The following is a 22,712-nucleotide window of genomic DNA, read 5'->3' on the forward strand; positions in this document are numbered from 1 at the left end:
GGTAGGACTTTTCCCACTTGGGCTAGCCAAGATGGTTTTTTTGCCTACCTCGTAGCAATCCATCACAACTATTGGTTTGGCGGTTAGGCATTGGATATTACAGTAAAAGATGAGTGGGGGGCAGGTAGTGCCATCATTTGCCCAGGAAATGGAGTATTCCGTTAAAGGTTTCCGGAGGCGGGGCTTGGTCCAGAGCCTGGTGAGGCCAGGGCCATAAGGCACGCCCCTAACGGTGATCACAGGAGGAGTTTCGGCTGATGTACATCACTGATGTACTCCTTACCGCTGCACCAAGGATTCCCTGCCCGAGCTGCTTCAGGTCGTGTCGGATGTGCTCCTGGAGACACCTAGCTTGGTTGTCTTAGGGGATTTTAACATCCATGCCGACACGACCTTACAAGGAGCCGCTCGGGACTTCGTGGAAAGCATGGCCACCATGGGGCTGTCCCTGAATAAGTCTGGCCCAACTCATAGCCGCGGACATGCCTTGGACTTGGTGTTTACCTCTATGGATGTTGGTGATCTGACATTAAGTAAAAGCGAAACAAAAGAAGTGCCATGGTCAGATCACTTTCTGGTGCAACTGGACTTCTCCGCAACCCTTCCCCTCTGCAGGGAGGTGGGACCGATTCGGATGGTCCGCCCCCGCTACTTAATGGATCCAATTGGCTTCCAAAGAGTGGTAGGGGATGTTTTATCCCATGTCGATGGCCTTTCAGCTGATTCCCTGGTGGCCCACTGGAATGTGGAGTTAACCAGCGCTATTGACTGTCTGGCTCCGAAGCGCCCTCTCAGATTGCATGGAGCCCGGACAGCCCCGTGGTTTTCCCCGGCGCTGAGGGCAATGAAACAGTCGTTGAGACGGCTAGAGCGCCGGTGGCGGAAAACTCATTTTAAATCAGACCGGACACGGGCTAGAGCTCAACTTCGAGCCTACCAAGTGGCAATGGCGACGGCGAAGAGGACCTTCTTCACCATCTCCATCGCATCTGCAGAAAACAGCAGCAGGAGACTCTTCCAGGTGGTTCGCAATTTAGCGGAACCACCTGCTCCATCCGGGCCCAGTACGGGCCACATGATCTCCTGCAATGATTTTGCAAAGTTTTTTGCAGATAAAGTCGCTCAGATTCGGGAAGAGGTAGACTCCACCGTTGGAGCAGGGCCGGGGCGGGGGAGTGCCAGAGTCCTGTCTAGTCAAGTTTTGTGGGATCAATTTCAATCTGTTACCTCCGAGGATGTGGACAGGCTGCTTAGACGAATGAAACCAACCACCTGTCTCCTTGATCCTTGCCCATCCTGGCTTATAAAAGCTAGCCAGGAAGGGCTGGGCGATGGGCTTCGCGGGTTGGTAAATGCTTCTCTCCATGAGGGAGCCTTCCCAGACCCGCTGAAAGAGGCGGTTATTAAACCGCTTCTTAAAAAACCATCTTTAGATCCGGCCAATATGGCCAACTATCGCCCAGTCTCAAATCTTCCATTCTTGGGCAAGGTGATTGAGCGAGTGGTTGCGGAACAACTCCAGGCACGCCTGGAAGAAGCGGACCATTTGGATCCCTTCCAGTCAGGATTCAGGCCTCATCATGGGACTGAAACTGCCTTGGTCGCACTGGTCGATGATCTCTGGCGGGCTAGGGACAAAGGTAAGAGCTGTTTCCTTGTTCTGCTGGATCTCTCAGCGGCTTTTGACACCATCGACCATAACATCCTTCTGGACCGTCTAGAGGGCTTGGGAGCTGGGGGCACTGTCATGCAGTGGTTCCGCTCCTTCCTCCTGGGCTGTGTTCAGAAAGTGGTGGTGGGGGATGAGTGTTCAGACCCCTGGGCGCTCACTTGTGGGGTGCCTCAGGGTTCTGTCCTCTCCCCCATGCTTTTTAACATCTATATGCAGCCGCTGGGAGAGATCATCAGGGGGTTTGGGCTGGGTGTCCATCAGTATGCTGATGATACCCAGCTCTACCTCTCTTTTAAATCAGAACCAGTGAAGGCGGTGAAGGTCCTGTGTGAGTGCTTGGAGGCGGTTGGAGGATGGATGGCGGCTAACAGATTGAGATTGAATCCTGACAAGACAGAAGTACTGTTTGTGGGGGACAGGAGGCGGGCGGGTGTGGAGGACTCCCTGGTCCTGAATGGGGTAACTGTGCCCCTGAAAGACCAGGTGCGCAGCCTGGGAGTCATTTTAGACTCACAGCTGTCCATGGAGGCACAGGTCAACTCCGTGTCCAGGGCAGCTGTTTATCAGCTCCATCTGGTACGCAGGCTGAGTCCCTACCTGCCCACTGACTGTCTCTCCAGAGTGGTGCATGCTCTAGTTATCTCTCGCTTGGACTACTGCAATGCGCTCTACGTGGGGCTACCTTTGAAGGTGACCCGGAAACTACAACTAATCCAGAATGCGGCAGCTAGACTGGTGACTGGGAGCGGCCGCCGAGATCACATAACACCGATCCTAAAAGACCTACATTGGCTCCCAGTACGTTTCCGAGCACAATTCAAAGTGTTGGTGTTGACCTTTAAAGCCCTAAACGGCCTCGGTCCGGTATACCTGAAGGAGCGTCTCCACCCCCATCGTTCTGCCCGGACACTGAGGTCCAGCTCCGAGGGCCTTCTGGCGGTTCCCTCATTACGAGAAGCCAAGTTACAGGGAACCAGGCAAAGGGCCTTCTCGGTAGTGGCACCCACCCTGTGGAATGCCCTCCCACTAGAGGTCAAAGAGAACAATTACCAGACCTTTAGAAGGCATCTCAAGGCAGCCCTGTTTAGGGAAGCTTTTAATGTTTGATGGATTTCTGTATTTTAGAATTTCTGTTTTTTTGGAAGCCGCCCAGAGTGGCTGGGGGAACCCGGCCAGATGGGCGGGGTATAAATAATAAATTATTATTAATATTATTATTACTGGTGGTTAACTTCTCCCAGACTCCAACACACGGGTTGGAGTCGGACATAGTCGGTTAGGATCCAATGCCTAAGCCAATACCGCTCAACATCCGTAACCAATAAAGTTGTGGCCTTTTCGCCCATTAAAATCTATCTTTGTGTCTTGTGTTTTATTTCCACTGGGAAGGAGGGACATTGCCACACAATTATAATGGCAGCAACAGTCACTCATAGAACTGTGCTGCAATATCATCTCCTAATACTTGAACTGCTTTGAAACAACAAAAATATAGGTACTGAAATATTAAACTCTAATGCTCTGTACCAAAATACTTGAGCCAATTTTCCCTACCTGTGATGGAAATGTAAGTTATCTGATTTTAAAGGCAATTCACGAGATTCATATTTTTGTAATTTAAACCAGAATTGGACTGGTAATTTGTTCGCTTAACTGATAGTCATATGTTATCTCCTATTTTCGCAGTTGAGATAATGCCCATAAATTTCCCTGGCTCATATTTGAAGTACTAATAATGTACTTTTTTTCTAGAGACAATGCTATCCTAGACCATTTTAAAAATAACAATGAATGAGAGAAAAATGATACATCTGGAATAGTTATAGTCCAGCATCATCACCATATTTTAACAATACTGCTGCCACAAATGCAAAATAATATATTCTTAAATATGAGAACAGAAAACAGAAAACTTTTACTCATGCTGGACATGAATCTTAATCACCATTGTCTGAGCCCTCAGTGTGGGTACACTGTGTTAAGAACAGTGAATACCTTTAAAAGCCTAATTAACTTCAAGGTAGGCTCTTTACCACTTTAAACGATGGCAAATATAATTAGCTTTGGCACTTTCCTAACTAGACCCTAAGTCCAAACAGTCAATTATTTTCATAGATGGTTCATTTGTGTTACTGTCTAGCATCTATTGGATGCTGAAAGCTTCATCTGTTGTGCCAGCAGCACCGAAAGCTTGCATAAAAGTGGCAGACCTTGGGGTTTCACATTTTAGTGGCGCCCTATGTGATGCCAAAACCCAGTGTCCCCCACCTCTTGCCTTGCATTCTACTTCATAGTTGTGGCCTCAGATAGAAGAAATGCTCTAGTGAGTCTAGGCAGTGATAGGCTGACCAGTCTTGCAGGGGCTATTCCCCCCCTCCCCGAGATTCTTGGTGACTCACTAAGCAAGAGTTGATAGGATTCACCTTACGCAAGGTATCTGGTCCTTTTTGGCTGTCCATGCCATTACCATCATTATGCCATATCATAACTAGGAACCCCCAAACCATGTGATTTGGTAAGAGTATCCACAAGCCCTATGAGACGCCTAAAAAGGCTCTTTGTAGGCTAGACATTGATATTAAAGAGTGATACTAAACAGCTCTGGCAATTTGCTGAACTCAGAATACAATAGAACTGAAGCTTTTATTGCTGCATGGATCTTTAATGTTAAAATTAGAAGATGGTGGAACCTATTGGGTAGTCCCACACACATATTGGGGTAGGAGGGACAATAATTACCTTCAACTATTTTTCTACCTAGAATCCTTAGGCTCCATGTTGCAATACAAAATTTGAACTGCTTTTTGAGAAAGCATATGGACAAAGACTGTCCCCATTCTGTCTTTCATTGATCATAGACAAATGGCTGACAACTTTCTAGAATTCCTTTGCAAGATGAAACGCAGGTGTTCTATTCATCTTAGGCATTGTACCCGATCAGACTCGCCTTCCAAATTAGCTTAACAACTTGGTATCAGGGGTGGGGCACATATATACTTGATTATGGGTGGCACTTACAAATCAAACCACATGGGCAGAGGAAAACAGGTCACCTGATGTCATTGTGCCATCAAGTGATCCACAGGTGGGCAGCTCCAACCAGTGGTCAAAGCTGGCGCACAGAAATAAATTGCAGGGATCCAGTCCACCGGCTAGTTCTGGTTCCCCACTGCTGATGTAGAGCAGTTGTACTCAAAAGAATGGCAAAGAAACAAGGAAAGCAGGGCTCCTGTGACCTGTGATGCTGTGCTATAGACGCCCAGCTCAAGCCATAGTGAGAGCAGCATAGTCTTTTTCATGATCAATGCCATTTTCTACACTTGCCTTGTACAGTAGGTTGCATGTTCTCTGTTGCCCCCTTCACTTTTGGATATGGCCTCTTTTTTCACTGCATACATCTATCAAAGCATCATTTGACCAGAGTGAGAATTATGGTTCTTTTTAGGAATAGCTAAGAGTCACCACTTAACCAATAAAACATTTGTCACTCAATGGTAGAGCACTTGTTTTCCATGCAAAAGGTGCCAGGTTAAATCCTTGGCATCAAGGATCAGATAGCAGTGATAGGAAATACAGTATCTCCTGGAAATCCCAGAAAGCTGCTACTCTCAGAGCTCACAATACTTGGCCAGGTGGATGTGATACAAGGAACATTCCTTCCTCTCTTACTATATTCTAGGTCTAGGACACAGACTTGCCTATAGTGGGTCGTCTTGTTGATAAGGTATCTGAAAGTTTGTTGGGAATCAATATATTAACATTTTTAAAATCAGCCCTAAATAACAAACAAACAGAGCTTTAAGATGCTTTATATTAGCCCACTGTCAGTCTGCGTTTTGGTAACAATGAAGGAAAGCAAGCAACTAAAAAGTTCAAGCGCCTATTCCCATCTCTGGGGTTGTAAATATAATCCTTCCATTCTCTCTGTCTGCTACCCCACTGCAGCATAGAAAAGTGTTCTCCGAACACATCTAGTGCGCCCTCAGAAACTCTTTTGCAAATCTCCTTTGCCTTGCAGTATAAAATCGAATTACGCATTTGGGATTTTAATACTCCCATGGAAATGGAAGACACTAGTTGTTAATGCTGAATGCCTTCCCTTCACTATATGGTAATAATAGCAACTTATCTACCTGAGTCTACTTTGATTATGTTAATTAACAGCTGCAAATGTAATTCCATTAGATGTTTAACGTAGTTGGCGTGTGGAGACCAAAACCTTTCCTTCTGCATGGAAAGTGTTTCAAATGCCTCTGCACGCAATAAAATATTGTATAGCTTTTCAGTAAATGATAACTAATTGGAATCTCTCATCCATCTTATTTTAAGAGCTGGTTGAGATTTACTTCTGCATTCTTTAGCTGCCGCTATAATAGTTTGCAGATTACTATAAATCAATGGGTGGGAGGGGAACGAGTGTTGCAATGGTGCAGCAGCCATTTCCATTTCCTGCTTCAGCTCTGTTCTCAGCTGATCATTTTTGTACAACTAATGGCAACAGAAGCAATCCACCAATTGAACAGAAGTACTAGAAGTGCACACATGTGCCTGCTCAAGAGGTAATTGGTACTATGAACTTTGACAATAGTGATCTCCAGTGGGAAATTTGGTCTGGATTCTTAATGCCTGCCTACATTAGTGATTTTCCCATGCCAAATTTGATTTGTTATAAGCAGTGCAGGCTGCTGCACCAGGGCAAGTTGGGGGCTTCCCTACCAACCTCAGTCTGCCCCCACCTGCTGGCCTTCATACTTACAATCAGTTGTCAGTTTCCTGCTGTCATTCTCTGTATTGCCATTGTGGAACTCTGCAGAGAACGAATGAGGGCAAAACTGGATTTAGTTGCCTCTGCCTGTCATTGGTTCTAGTTCTAATTTCTGTTTTTCAAGCTATGGCTGCAGGTGAGAGTATGTTTATGTTTGTACCTGCCTGCAGGTGTGTCTAGGTATGTGTGGCCGCCTGTCTCCCTATGTGTATGGTTCATGCACACAAGAAGGTGTTAGTGTGGCCCTGCCCATTTGCAGTGTTGGCCCTTCTGACTCTTTCGCCTCCTACAATTGCCATCATGCATTCTCTCATTTGGAACGAGGGGAGCGGTAAACAAAACACCATTGTACCTCATGATGTGTGACCCCCCCCCCCCCCGGCACTGCACTTTCTGTGGAATTGCATCAAACCCATGTTGTTTAAATGTTCAGCTTGCATTTTAAATCAACAATGAAAGCACTGCTATGATTTGCATGCTTGCTATTATTAGCTTCTGATTTAAAATTGAGTTTTTGAAATACGCATTTTAAATTTTACAAAAGACAGTAGAAAAACTAACCATAGCATTATCACAGAACATGGAGATTCATTTCGCATGGCTAACAATGATAAGAGAGGGATATTTTGCATCTACTTTGTTCTCTCCCTTCCTTTTTCAGTGGATATGTGAGGGCAGGGAGAAGAGAGTGTGTTTGTGGGTGAACTGAAATGGCCAGATCTATCTGCAGGGTTTTAACTGGCCAGCAACTAGGGATGGGTGAATATATCAGTTTTGCTTTCTCTCAGTTTCTCATCTTTCTAATCTTAAATTCAGTTCTCCACATTTCAGAATGAGTTTGTGAGTTTTATCCTCATAAAATGCCTAGTTTAATACATTTTTGTATATCTGAACTAATATATTGTTTCTTATGCACACTGAAGCATAGTAAATGTGTTTCTGTAGACAGTACTTGGCGGAAGAACTACATCTGAAAATTCAGAGAAGTGCAAATTTCAAAGGATTGTTGTGTTTCCATTTTGTGTATCACTTTGGAAAGTATGAACTAGGTAGGGTGGCCTTCCGGTGTGAATTGAATTGAATTTCTTTCCCATCCCTACTTAGCAACAGTTTTTGGATTACTGAGCCAGGAAGCAAACAGGAACTAGTTTATATATCAACAAAACAGAGACTTCAAATTCAAGGTCTACCTATCAAAATCATTGCAATAGCTTCTGGAAGATCACATCTCATTGCTAGCCTTCCAGCATCTTTCCAAGATAAGAGCAATCTACACAAGCAAGAACTGTTGTTGGTTAAAATGTAGTGTTGTTACCTTACACTCACCTACATTTGTTAGCATTGATGCCTGAAAAGATAGTTCCAGTGACTTTTGGACAGAAAAAGGCATATCCCCTGAGAGCATCCAATTTTAAAATAGGGACAAAAATTGAAACCAAGGTTCTTCAACAGCATTGTAAAACAGCTTTAGATAATTTATGATCTGTTATAATATATTATCCAAAGGATATTCAATTCTGCAGTGAAGATTTCTGACCTCAAATGCCAGAAATGCTTAAATTTAAACTTCACAAGGAAGAGTTTAAAATATGAACACAGGAAAGCAGAGCCAGATATAATTTAAATTATGTCAAGGCATGTATTCCATGGAGCTTTTCTGCATGAATTAAACAATGAGTATTTCTCTATATTACAAGGGGAAAGCAGTTTGTCCAAAACATCCTGAAAGAGAAATCAAGCAACTCAGAGGAACAGATAAATTTACTACTAGGGTACCCACAAGCAGTAAGATTATTAACTGTGGCCAATGAGCAGTGTGGATACAGTTTCTACATTTATTGTGAAGGCAATTCCATTTCTGAAAATGACCACTTGAAAGTGTGTCATAAATACTAGTACTTACATTTATTGCCTTACTGGCAGTTTTATACAACTACAACTGCAAATTTCAATAGGATTACTCATGCGTGGTATACAGCTTGTCTTCCCAGACTATAAGCATGCAACCGTATGCATATTTACACAAAAGCAGGTCCTGCTGTGTTCAGGAGGTCTTGCCCCCAAGGAGATGTGCAGAGGATTGCAGCATACGTCTTCAGAGCAGATTACACCACGGTAAAAAGAGGGGGAGGGGAACAGATCTGCTGCTGGTGAATGGTGAAGGAAGGAGATAGTGCTTCCAGGCTGTAGGAGGGCTTCCACAGAGGAAGACCATGGATCGAGGGGATGCAAAGACAGGATTTCTAAGAGAAAGTGAAACAGAGTGTTTGCCAGCAGGAGCTGCTCTTGAGAACATACTGAGCAGAGGAGTCTGAAAGCAACTACAGTTTTAAGAAGACAAAATAATAGATAGTCTGCTATAATTAAAAAAAAACCGGAAGGAAAATCTGAAGCCTCCCATATTAAATAGCTTTTGGATGATGGGTCTAATGATATTACACTGGCTGTGGCAAAGTTTCTCTCAGAAGTTAAAAGAAACAAGGATCATCATGCTTGAGACAAAACAAAATGACCGCCTCGGTTCCTCTCTCTTTTGTGGTTGGCTGTCTTAACTGTATTTTTTTCTGAAATTAGATATTATATTATATTATTATGATTTTTTAAAAAGTTCCATGGGAAACAAGAGGGATAGAGGTGTCTGCTAAGATGGTTTCTGAAAAGGTCATAGATGTTTGATGAGTGAGCGACTGCTTACACCGAAAGGCACACAATGATTTTAGCGTTACCAATTAACTGGTGGCAGGGCATTGCCTGTGGTATCAAGTGAAGTAGTTCTGTGAGTGCAAGGACTTTTGATTATGCAACTGAACTTCCCTACTCTCTCCTCCTCTTCCCATGTGCCCCCTAAATCTGTTCTGGGTCCCCCCCCCCAACCCTCCTGGGGTTGCAGGAATGTGAAGCAGGAGGAGAGGCGACAGATTCATTCCATTGCTTGTGCTATCAGAAATACTGGTTTGGATACCTCCCATAAACTGAAAGAGGTGGTGCAAAGGCAGCAAGATGGTGCCAATGGCCCTTGAGGTGTATACTTTGTTTAATAGGACAATTTGAATAAATCTGGATGAATGAATCTTTATTTGCATCAACCACCAGCCACAGAAATAAAACAAACAAAATACAGAGGATAAAGGGAAAAAGTCAATTACAGTGGACGCTCGGGTTCGGAACGTGATCCGTGCGGGAGACACGTTCGCAACCCACAGCGTTCGCAACCTGTGTCTCCATGTCTGCGCACGCGTGGATCACAATTTGGTGCTTCTGCGCATGCGCAAAGCACGATTTAGTGTTTCTGTGCATGTGCGCCTGCCAAAACCCAGAAGTAACCCTTTTCGGTACTTCCAGGTTCAGCGCAGAGCGCAACCTGAAAAGATGCAACCAGAAGCAGCTGTAACCTGAGGTATGATTGTACATAAAATACATATTGGGGGTTTGGATCAATAGTCAAATAATGAATCTTATTCTGATTGCCCCAGGTAAAAACCTTGAAAACTTTGCTGTTACCTGTTCATCTTGATCTGGAGGATGTTGCCCAGGGATTTTTCTGGGAGTGCTCAAGGGTATACCAGCACCTTCCCTCCCCCCCAAAAAAAATGTTTAAAGTGTGGCACTTACTATAAAAACTTCATGGTGAGTACCGGCACACACACATACAAATACACACACACCCTCTCTCTATATATATACATCACTGATGTTAACTATGGATTGTATTGCCAACATGAAGCAATGCTTTGTAGATCATTCTTCTTTCAGATGCGAAGAGGTGTGTTCATCCGCCAACAAATGACCAACAATCCACAAATGCCAAGTTAGTGGGAAGGAAAACTTTCTTTTTACAATGTCACTGCTGGCAGCTTTATCTATAAATAGGTTACTCCACAGAGCAGGTGTCCAGCCCCTTTATATACTCTAGCTATTTCCGCTGCTTCCCTTACCCCTTGCAGTTAATGAAGCTGACAATTTGGTCCATGTTTATAATGTGTTTATTGGAAATATTTTTTTTAAAAAAATGCATAATAGTCATCATTGAGAAAAAGAACAGTAGCAGAAAATAAGATAGCTACTGGCATAATTTAAGCACATAAGTGGATGTCTCCATCTGGTAGGAACAAAGCTGTGAACTTCTTTACAGAAAGTGTAATTAAATGAATTTAAATCGGTTGAGTGGGCTGAGCTTAAGTGTTTTGGGGTTTTTTTGCAGATGCTGAAATGTTTAGGCATATTTTTCCAATTTGGTTTCATATCAGATTTTTATTTCAGGAACTTGAAATGCAACGTGTGCAAAATCTTAGGGAGGATTAGATTCTGTTGAAATGTTAACACATCTGTCTGGATCAGAAGAATCATTGCACCATTAGCTTAGCATCTAAAGAAGGCATCCCCAAACTTCGGCCCTCCAGATGTTTTGGACTACAATTCCCATCTTCCCCGACCACTGGTCCTGTTAGCTAGGGATCATGGGAGTTGTAGGCCAAAACATCTAGAGGGCCGCAGTTTGGGGATGCCTGATCTAAAGGATAAATACATGAGTCGCAAGTAGGAATGGGTGAGGAAATGGTTATTGTATGAGTCACACTTCTCAGACCAGTATGTGAACTGAAATACAGCTATCCTTCAAATACACCTCCAACCAAACAACAGGTTCAAAAATGCAATTATTAAAAGGGTGCATAGCAATGCATATATGAGTGGAAACAGCACACAAATTGCATAAATTAGGGGGGGGAAGCTTGCAAAGATATTAGTATATTAGTCAAAATTGCATAAAAATGCATTTACTATTAGAAATTGGCACTGAAATAATAATGATTATGTGGATTTTAATGCGAAGTGCCATGGGAATGTGGGGAATTGGGTGCAAGATTAGTAAAATGAGAAACTAGGATGAATTGAAATTGACAAATGTGCTCACCCCTATTCAGGGAGGGACCTCTTCAGTCCAGGCAAGCCTCTTCTTCTCTTACAATGCATATGCCTCAAGTGAAAACATTGCATATGTTTTTCCTCAGCTATCTGACATGAGCAAAAGCTATTAACATCTTCACTTCGTTATGCTGATTAGTTGATATGAGCTCATGAGGCATTACCATAGCCACATCTTAATCTAAGGAAGCATAAATATTCTCCATTCCTAAGAGTTGGCCTTCCTGCCAGACCTATGCGACTGGAAGGTGAGGTGCTGGGCATCCCCCCCCCAACAGCCATGTGGGAAGAAGGTCCTAGCTTTGGCCGCACTGGGAAGCAAACACTGCCCACCTGGAGCCCCAGCTGAGTGGGGACTTCCAAAAACCTTCTTGAGAGTCTCTGCATTGAAAGACAATTGCGCTTCGATAATTCTCTATGGTCTCTCACAGGGATCCAGCTCTGAAATGCAATTTGGTGTGGGTAGGTCCATACAAATAAATATCGTCTTCCCATATAGCTTGTTGGTAGACGTTTTCCCTTCATCTTAGCTGAGGCTCACTGGCACGTGAAAATCAACAATCCACATGTTGTCCTCCTCTCTTTTTCATTCTCCAGTGCTCTTCTGTACTCAATAAGCAACACCTCTGCTGGAAACCAGGCCAAGAAATAAGAAGTAAAGCTGATTTTGGCTAATAAAATTCACACAGTGTTACCAAGCTAATAGGAACAAATCATTACCTGATGCATGGCTGAGTTTCAGAAATAATGATCACTTCTACCTTGCTATCTCCTGGTATCACTGCTGCATTATCTCAGGGCACAGTGACAATCATAATCCCAGGAGAACAGCCTCTTGTTTCATATTCCTTAAAACCCATGCCAGCAAGGAACATAAACCTTGCACCATGAGAATGCATGAAAAAAAGTAGAATCCATATTCTGATATATATATCAGTTGTGTCCAACATTGCATGAGTAGAAGGCAGCTCTCCCTCTGCAGCCCAGGAAACAAAAGAAGATCAGACCAAAGGCCCATATATGATGTTCACCCTAGTTTACAAAAAATAGAAAACAAAAATATATGTTTTGTGTGTCTAAACGGCCTCGGTCCAGTATACCTGAAGGAGCGTCTCCACCCCCATTGTTCTGCCCGGACACTGAGGTCCAGCGCTGAGGGTCTTCTGGCGGTTCCCTCGCTACGAGAAGCCAAGTTACAGGGAACCAGGCAGAGGGCCTTCTCGGTAGTGGCACCCACCCTGTAGAATGCCCTCCCACCAGATGATAGAGAAAACAACTACCAGACCTTTAGAAGGCATCTCAAGGCAGCCCGATTTAGGGAAGCTTTTAATGTTTGATGGATTTCTGTATTTTAATGTTTTGTTGGAAGCCGCCCAGAGTGGCTGGGGGACCCCGGCCAGATGGGCGGGGTATAAATAATATATTATTATTATTATTATTATTATTATTATTATTATTATTATTATTATTACACTGGGTTGTGGAAGTTTTTGCCTATTGATATTAAGCACCAGAATTACTTTGTTTCAATTGTCCTTCTGTTGACAAAGGATTTTTCTGATTTACAGCTCAATCCCTCCATTTTTTTGTATCCAGTTTTAAGTACTTTTATGCTGCCTTCCAGTTGTGTCACATTCATGACCTCAATGTTTTTTTTATTAAATAAACAAATAGGCAGCACTTATTTGACACAATGGTAATCAAATCTGCAGATGGCACCAAATTGGGAGGGGTAACCAATGCTGCTGAAGACAAAATTGAGATTCAAGAGTACCTTAAGAGACTAGAGAGGTTGGGTTGCCAACTTAGCCCTCCAGTTGTTTGGGGACTACAATTCCCACCATCCCTGACCACTGGTCCTGTTAGCTAGGGATGATGGGAGTTGTAGTCCCAAAACAGCTGGAGGGCCAAGTTTGGGGATGCCTGTCATAGACAGTGGAATAGTAGGTGCACATCACGAGAAAAATTTGGGAGCCATAGTAGAATAAGAAGGCCAAAAACAGCCTTCTCCATCATGGGCCGATTCAAATATCAACATATCACCATTTTTATGAGCTACAAGTTCAGATTTTGAAACAATTGCTTACAAAGAACATGTGCCTTTGCAGGAATTCAGAGTGATGTGCATGGCTAGCTTTCTGACCAATATATCAGCTCTTTGTAGAAAAACCTGAAAGGAGTAAGTTAGGGTGTTTTGAAAGTCAACCAGTATCCACATATGTGCAAGTTAATAGCACTCCAGCCATAGCAGGTCAGAATAGACTTTGATGATGGAAGGTCATTAATAAATAAAAAGCCACTGGATGACTAGTAAAAGCTCAACCATCAAAAATTCCAAAGGATGGGCATGAGTCAGAGTCATTTTCACTCATTCTCTGTATTGTTCTTCCCTTCTGCATCCTTGTTCTGTTTCATTTGCATGCAGCTAGCACAATCTGAGGAATGTGTCTTCTTGTTCCTTAGTGATTAACTGCACATTAGAGAATTTATGTCTTGCCCTAATTTATTGTTGTAATGCATGAGCAGGGCTTCAAGTATCATCTGGCATGTCATGAGAGCATTTAAAGGCAGTGGTGTGGAGTTTGGCTTCTTGAATGTCCGCAAGGGTTGCCAGAATCCACAACAAACATCCATTCCAATTTCTTCCACCACTTTTGAATAGGGAGATCAATGATAAACTGCTGCCAGTCACTACAATGCAAGGAACTGTTTTCTCTAGGATACATCATTTAGTCTCATGGACACCATGCTGTTTGGGCAGACATAGCACATTTAAAACACATGGTGGGGAATTTTAATTTGCTTGTTTGTTTACAGATTTATATACTTCTTGGCCATAGAAATATCCATGCAATAAGCAAATCAAATTATGAGGTATATATATATAAATCACTATAATATATTCCAAGGGAAGCTTGTGAATATAGAAAGGTTTTTAGCAAGTGCCTAAAATGTAGCAGTGATGCTTAATACTCATAGGTAAGGAATGCCACAGACTATTGTTCCCACACTAAATGCCTGGCTTCAAGTTGCCATAGAGTGGACATCTTGTAGGACTGTAAAAAGTGCTTCTCCAGTTCTAATAGTCAGGCAACAACATAAGGAGCAAGGGTCCCTTAAAGGTGATGGCCCCAAGTTGTTCAGGGCCTCATATACTAACAACAAAACCTTATATTTTGTGCAGCTGCCTATTGGTTTTATATACTGTCGGTGGCTAGTGTTAATGCTCATTACATAATAAAATAGGAAGAAGAATATGCTCAACTTCAAACTTTTCCGCTGATAGTTAGGAAATAATAAGAGCATCAACTCTTTTATTCACCTCTACACATAACCTTAGGATTTCAGGGTAAGGGTTAAGAAATGGCCAGTGTTCAATCAGAGAATCAGCAGTGAAGAAAAAGAAATATTCAAGGGCTGGTTGTTATTTAATCAATAAGTAAAAGTTCTTGCTTGAGCCAAAAACTAAACTGAAAACAATGTAGTTTATCATGTTTTTAAATGATGTCTAAGAAAGCACTTTTTACTGTTTTTTGTTTGTTTGTTTGTTTTGGTTAACCTTTTAACATTTCTCACATTGGCCTGCAATTACCACCATCTGCCTTTTCACCTGCATAGGAATCCCTGGGACTTTCACCTTGCAGTTCTGATCTGATTCTTTCCTGCGCTACTCCAAGTGGGCAGCTCTGCAACCAGGGAACTAACCCTTCCACCTCTTAATTTTTAAATTGTATTTCACTCCATGATAGAAATTAGATCATCACTATTTTTAAAATAAGCATTTTAAGTAATGTGTTTTCTGCAGCCGCATAGCACTAATTCTCTTCCATCACAAATGGTGTAGTCTGTGCTAATAATATGCGTATCCCCCGTTTTTATTTTGTTTTCTCATAACAAAGTCACCCAACAACTTCCATTGCTAGATTCCAAATATACCTCCCTCATTGAAAATGTGTGTTAAATCGTACAGGAGAGAAAAGCCAGAGGAGTTAATTTGAAGATGGAACACAGTAGGGACGAAAGCGTTAAGCAGCCTGCCCACACCCTTTGTCGCTTCTCTGAAATTCTTTGAGGCTGCATTTCTTTTTAAAAGGAAGGAGTGCCTTTTGAAATAAGAAAGAAAGAAAGAAAGAAAGAAAGAAAGAGAAAGAAAGAAAGAAAGAAAGAAAGAAAGAAAGAAAGAAAGAAAGACTGATAAATCCACTTCCTACAGAATTTCTATTTTTCAGCTGCTCTCTGTAGCTGAATCTCCAACAGCAGCAGACATTTATGACACAACCTTGATGGCAGAAAGTGAGGGGGAATTAAAGAACCTTTTAATGAGGGTGAAAGAGAAGAGCGCAAAATATGGTCTGAAGCTCAACATCAAAAAAAACCTAAGATCATGGCCACTGGTCCCATCACCTCCTGGCAAATAGAAGGGGAAGAAATGGAAGCAATGAGAGATTTTACATTCTTAGCTTCCATGATCACTGCAGATGGTGGTAGCAATCAAGAAATTAAAAGACGCCTGCTTCTTGGGAGAACAGCAATGACAAACCTAGACAGCATCTTAAAAAGCAGAGACATCACCTTGCCAACAAAGGTCCGTATAGTTAAAGCTATGGTTTTCCCAGTAGTGATGTATGGAAGTGAGAGCTGGACCATCAAGAAGGCTGATCACCGGAGAATTGATGCTTTTGAATTATGGTGCTGGAGGAGACTCTTGAGAGTCCCATGGACTGCAAGAAGATCAAACCTATCCATTCTGAAGGAAATCAGCCCTGAGTGCTCACTGGAAGGACAGATCCTGAAGCTGAGGCTCCAATACTTTGGCCACCTCATGAGAAGAGAAGAATCCTTGGAAAAGACCCTGATGTTGGGAAAGATTGAGGGCACAAGGAGAAGGGGATGACAGAGGATGAGATGGCTGGACAGTGTTCTCGAAGCTACGAACATGAGTTTGACCAAGCTGCGGGAGGCAGTGGAAGACAGGAGTGCCTGGCATGCTCTGTTCCATGGGGTCACAAAGAGTCGGACACGCCAAACGACTAAACAAGAAGAGAAAAACTTCAGGCGTGGTTTCTGTATACAAAGCTGCTTTTCATGGCAGAGGAGTATGTCAGGATTATGCTTTGTTTGTTTGTTTTCTCATATATTGGCAAGATCGTTGCCTGCAACACTGTTTCTGAAAATCCCAGTGAAAGAGACTTAGGCTGTCAACTCATGTTTGGCTAGACATAAGTGAAGTTCCACTGAACTCTCTGGACCTTGCTTCCGAGTAGGCATATTTTCACAAAAGTATTGATGTCTAGGGGGCTTACTAATTTTTCAGCGGCAGACTTACATTCCTCCTCCTTACTTTGCTATATGAATTGTCTTCCTTTCTGTCTCCCCCAAAAGATGTGTGTACAATTGGCACGTTCATCTGCAAAAACACAACATCCAACTTGCAGGCTCTCTTTACAAATTGAACCAATCCATGGAGCTCAAGAGACAGGGCAAAAAAGACATGGTTCTGCTTCCCTGACAATGTGACAAGTGTAAAGAGAGCCTGCAAGTTGGATGTTGTGTTTTTGCAGATGCACATCTCTGTGGTATGAATAATCCCCACCAGCATGACCTTACCTTCATTCTATCTATTCAGCATAATTTTTTTCCACCACATCACTAAACACACCAAGGCAATGGTCATTGCATTGGGTGGCCATGTACACATTGCCCAAAGAGAGGCCACAGATTTGCAGAAAATGTGCACATGTTACTTTCTAAGTGCCAATGCAAATCAGGGAATAATGAGTACACTTTAAATGGAACTCCAATGCCTCTCATCCTTGTGAGAGAGAATGTGAGGTGGTGACCTGTGTGCCTGATCTGCCTGCTTTCTGCATGCTCATACATGCTGTCCAGTTACTGATGGACAACTGATGGTCCCTGCTCTCCACTCTAATTGTTCTTTCGCTTTATATTGGACTAGGACCATACATCCCTTCAAATAGAGGATGGCTTCAAATAGAGGGCTATCCTCCAACAGACCATCGTATACAGGACTGCACTGTAAGAGCTGGCACACAAGTATCACAGGAGCAGGTGGCGCTGTGATCAGAAGGTCGGTGGTTTGAATCTGTGCAATGAGGTGAGCTCCCATTGCTCTATCCCAGCTTCTTCCAACCTAGCAGTTTAAAAGCACACCAGTGCAAATAGATAAACAGGTACCGCTGCGGCGGGAAGGTAAACAGCATTTCCGTGCGCTCTGGTTTCCAGCATGATGTTCCGTTGCGCCAGAAGCAGTTTAGTCACGCTGGCCACATGACCGGGAAAGCTGTCTGTGGACAAACACCTTGGCCTGAAGCGAGATGAGTGCCGCACCCCATAGTCGCCTTTGACTGGACTTAACTGTCCAGGAATCCTTTATTATTATTTTTTAACCTTATCACAGAACAGAGTGGGAGGATGCAGATCTTTGCAAGCCAGCCCTGGTTATGCTCAAAGAGTATGGGTCAAAAGTACTAGAATGGTAGGATGGTCAAGTATCCAGCTTTACAAAGATGAGCATCTCTCCACTCTTTGCCCCACAGCCCAACTCACCTCCAGACAGGGGCGTAGGAAGATAGGGGCAGTGGGGGCGGGCCACCCCGAGCTGCGGGCTCCAAGGGGCGCCATCGTAGGTGCCCGCCCTGCCCCCAAACGCACACCCTGCCCCCGGAACGTGTGTCACACCCCTCTGGGAGGCGCACAACGTCCCCAGAACGTGCGCTCTGCCACTGCCTCCAGAACGTGCGCTCTGCCTCTGCCACTGCCTCCTTCACCTGCAAAGGTGTCCAGTGCTTTTTTTCTGAGGGGATGCAGGGGTACATTTTGTGAATCTAACAGGAGATGAAACTGCATTTTTTTGTTTCTTCTCTAGCACAGTGAAACGCCAGTTCCGTTGCTTCCCCCGATGGCGGCCTCATTTCCTGTCATGGTGTTTCCTGAGTTTCAGGTGGAAGTGAGTGTTTAATGTGTGAAGTAGGAGTTGGAATCTAGTCAGTTTCGTTGTATTTACTGTATTTATTTTTCCTGATTTGAACTATAAAATGGTGTTTTTCTTGAGTCAAAATGAGAATACCACTAAACATTTTTTTAGGGGGGGGGGACAAAGCACTGCTTGCTCCCAGGCCCTTACTGACTGTGCTTCCAGGGTGAAAACAGATAAAAGCGCTTGAAAAGGCAGCCAGTCTACACAAAATAATGCATGTTTATGTTATAACTGAAATAACAGTTGGGGGAGGGAGCACACCATTGCCTCAGCAGCAGTGTTGAAATAAGCTTCCCATTATAGAAAAAAGCAATGAAAGCTGAGTTGTGCTTGCAGAAAAGCCTTAAAATGTTGCCTTTGAAAAGAAAAATGGCTCTGACAAATCTGATTACAATTTATGTGATGGATTTTGTAGACTATGAAGCACCAAATTAATATTTTCAGACTCCAACCCTGCAGTTATCGGCTCCATTTTGAAGGAAATTAATCTACAAAGCGCAATTGGTCCCCCCACAAAAATCGTCATGTTGCCAAATTTGTTAGCTACATTTGAACAGATTAGAAGATTCCACTGTTATCATCCCTTGCTGTGCTGGTGCATTTGGTTCAGTAAATTGGCACCTCAAGTAAAATAAAGATATGAAATGTTATTCTCCCCCCCCAACCCCCCCGCCCCACGTATGGTTTCTCAAGCTTCCTTTTAGAAAAAAATAAAATACCCTGTTTAATAGATTTAAGACTCAATAGGAGCATGTTCATCTTCTCTCTCTCTCTCTCTCTCTCTCTCTCTCTCTCTCTCTCTCTCTCTCTCACACACACACACAGAGAGAGAGAGAGAGAGAGAGAGAGAGAGAGAGAGAGAGAGAGGGTGGGGGGAGAGAGAGAGCTTGGGTATGTATAACTGAGGATATTAGAATATTTTCCAATTAAAAATATAGAAATATTCCAAATTGAAATATTAGTATTTTGCTGATAAGCCTCTGGTTCTCAATCCTTTTTTCTGTCACAAAATAACATATTTCCGGAAATTTTCATCACCATATCTTTATCAAAACCCAGATAAAGTTTTAATCTAAACTGTTATCTTTACTTTTAAACATTTCTAGTTCTAGGTATAAATGGTTCTGTTCCAAAACTCCAGCACAGTTAATCTTAATCACCCCCAGAGGCTCTCACCTTTTTTATATATATAAAAAGTCTTGTAAAACTTCACATCCCAGTTTGAGCCAAAGTCCTTCAAAAGACTACTTTCTAAACTTGGATTAACCATCCACCTTTTTATTATCAGATACTTTTCAGAAAAACCTTTCTGAACAAAGGTCTTATGAGGAGGAATGCTACAGATGTTGTATACCTCTTTTCACATTTAGTAACTGTAAAGTGTTTAGTACATTGAACACTTTTTATATGTTTTATGTATATAGTTATTTAAATTTATTACCTGTACCTTTAGCTCCTGGTGTTGCCACGGTGGGCCACAATAACAGAATCGATACGAGATAGAAATCTCATAAACTAAATGAAATGGCAGCATAAAGAAGCAGAAAAGCATCAGAAATAAATCAGAGCCGATACAACGTTCATATAGGCTTACAAGATTTAAAAGGCTCAGAGAGTAAGGCCTTTGCCTGGTGCCAAAATGGCATCAACATAGTTGACAGGGGAGCACCCCAGGAAATACAAAACAAAAAACTGTAAAAAGTTCTCTCACTAACCACTACTCTACAAAAAGCAGAGGAAGCCAGGGGATGATTCAGTAACAGAATGGACTAGTTCAGGAGGAGATGGTCCAAGCTGGACCTTAAGGCATGAAGGACTTTGCCATGAAGGTGAGCATCAGCACTTTGGACTGAGGATGAAAACACACTGGGAAGCCAGTAGAGCCTTTTCAGACACTGGCATCATATGACACTGATGCTCAGTTCCACTTAGTACGGTAGTCATGGATCTGTGTTGAACAAGTGGCAGCTCCATGGACCATACATTGCAGTAGTTTGACTGGAGGTTTACCGTAACTTTTGTAGCCACAGTGAAGATGTTGCTGCACGCTCAGAATGAATTGCAGGCGCTACACTAGCCTAATGTAGGGGGAGGTGGGATGTTTAGCAACACAAAGGATTGATAAGAATTACAGGTAATGGAAACAAGTCAGTTTTACAGCTCTTGGAAATCTGGCCGAAGTTTTCAAATCTCCTTTGAATTATGAGCAGTACAAAATTATATTCACGAACTGAAGCTAATAAAATATGTCCCAGTCTTTCCTCACTCGATACTGAATAACTGCCTTAACTGTTAGATTGATGTCTCTTCCACAAAAAGTATTCTCAGCAAGAATTGTGCTTATCCCAACACTTTCTTAAAACTTCTGGCATGGGAATTCCAGTTAGGCTTTATACTTAATTTAGTTAATTTAGAAGGGAGGGAAAAATGAGTAATTTAAAAGTGTGTATATGCAGCGTGACTGATGTGTAGTTGCTTGCTTTAGTTTGCGGTATGTCTCTGGCTATAGAAAGATAGAGGAGGTAACTGAAGCATAACTGCTTTATTTATTGCCAATTTTGAAAGGATGCATCAGGCCAATCTTTCTGAGGAACAATTCAATGGGGACGGGGGATCTCGTGCCTCCGAAACAGTCGTTCTTAAATGGTACTAATACACACTAGGGTCCCATGAAAGGAGGTGGTGTGACTTGAAAAATTTAACCACCATAGGTCCACTATTTTATGTCTTTCAGAGTGGGGGGGGTCTAACAAAAATATGTGTGGTTAAACTACTGGGCTCACCCAAATCCAGTGAGTAGGAATTTGAAAGTGAGGTGGTTTTAGGTCAGTTTAGCCCCATGAAATGAAGGGGGGTTTTTGTCAGGAGAATAGACAACAGGTGAGAAGTAAGCAAAGGATAGTGACCCATGTGGAAGTTTTAAAGGAAAGGAAAAGAAAAACCTGAAACGAGCTTTTAGCTGGTTTTATATTGAATGGAAAGTTTAAACTTGGACTGAGGCATACCCTTATATGCTATCCTTAATTAATCATCTTATACCAGGTCTATGCTTTGTTTGAACTGATGCTTTTAAAATAGCAAGTTAATTTTCCACAGTATGAATGCCCTATGAAATGCCCTATGAAATGTTAAAGACCCAGGAGCTGTGGCCTCCTTCGCACCTCATCACTCTCCCCAAGGAACATATGTACGACTACTATACATATGATGCCCTCCATTTGAAAACTAACATATATCCAATTCTTAAATATGGCCATGTGCACAAATCCACCCACATTGCAAGCACAATGCCATCTTTTGTGCCCTTCAAATGCAGTAGTGTTGAGTCCTTGGCCCCAATGACCCATCAGGTTAGAACTGCTAGCTAGCAGAAACATTTTTTTAAAAAAAACTACCAGTATTTTAATGGAGATATTAACTGAAAGATGGAACTGAAAGCTGAATCTCAATGTTTATGATCATTAAAACCTCCAAGGAAATTTATATGACAGAGAGGCTTGTTCCAACATAAAATCCAATTTCAGCCGAAGTTATTACCAACATTTTCTTTATACTTTTTCATTATATTTTTTCTTTATTTGTCCTCATCAAGTCAGTGTTAATGTTGAGTGCATGCCAAGAAGCTATAATTCCTGATGTTATCACCAAATCTTAATTCTTTAGATTCTGTCTTCTATTCATACCTTATAATAGTTTCTCACTCTATTTGCTTTCCCCATTATATTTTTTTAGTAATAATAATTTCTGTAAGCTTTTATGGTCATGATTCATTGGCTTTGAAATATGTTCATTGCCTATGCCTGTAGTACTTTCTTCTTCCTTTATGAGCAAAGAAATGTGTTGGGTATATGCAATTCAAATGTACATATAGAGGAGTTTTCATGTAAGAGAATGGGCAGAATGTTGAATTATGCTCATATGTGCCATGATCTTGACTTGTGTGCGAATGAGTGTCTTTTCTTCTTTTGAATAGATTACGTAGTTCACAGAGCAGTGTCAAGGGCCTCTGAAACGTGTTTTGAAAGAAGGCAGAAAAAAAGCCATTTTTCTTTAGATGTGAGCCTTTATCAGACGCATCCACACAACCACCTTGTGGCATAGTACTGAATTGAATCAAGGACCTGGCTTTACAATGCCCTACCTACAACACAAGTTGTTGTGTGAATGCATGAGATAAAGGATCAGATCTAAAACACTTTGAACTGAAACACCCAGCTGATAGTACCAAAGAAGCCTCAGTGAAACAGAAACAGCAAGCATGTTTAGGATTGTTAATGCCAGTAATTTCTTCAGAGTCCTAAAGAAAAGCAATAAATGAGACTTTTGCAGGCCAGATTAAGCTTCCCACATTTTTC

The sequence above is a fragment of the Zootoca vivipara genome, chromosome 1 (genome assembly GCF_965207765.1).
Source record: "Zootoca vivipara chromosome 1, rZooViv2.hap1.1, whole genome shotgun sequence".
NCBI classification, from domain to species: domain Eukaryota; kingdom Metazoa; phylum Chordata; class Lepidosauria; order Squamata; family Lacertidae; genus Zootoca; species Zootoca vivipara.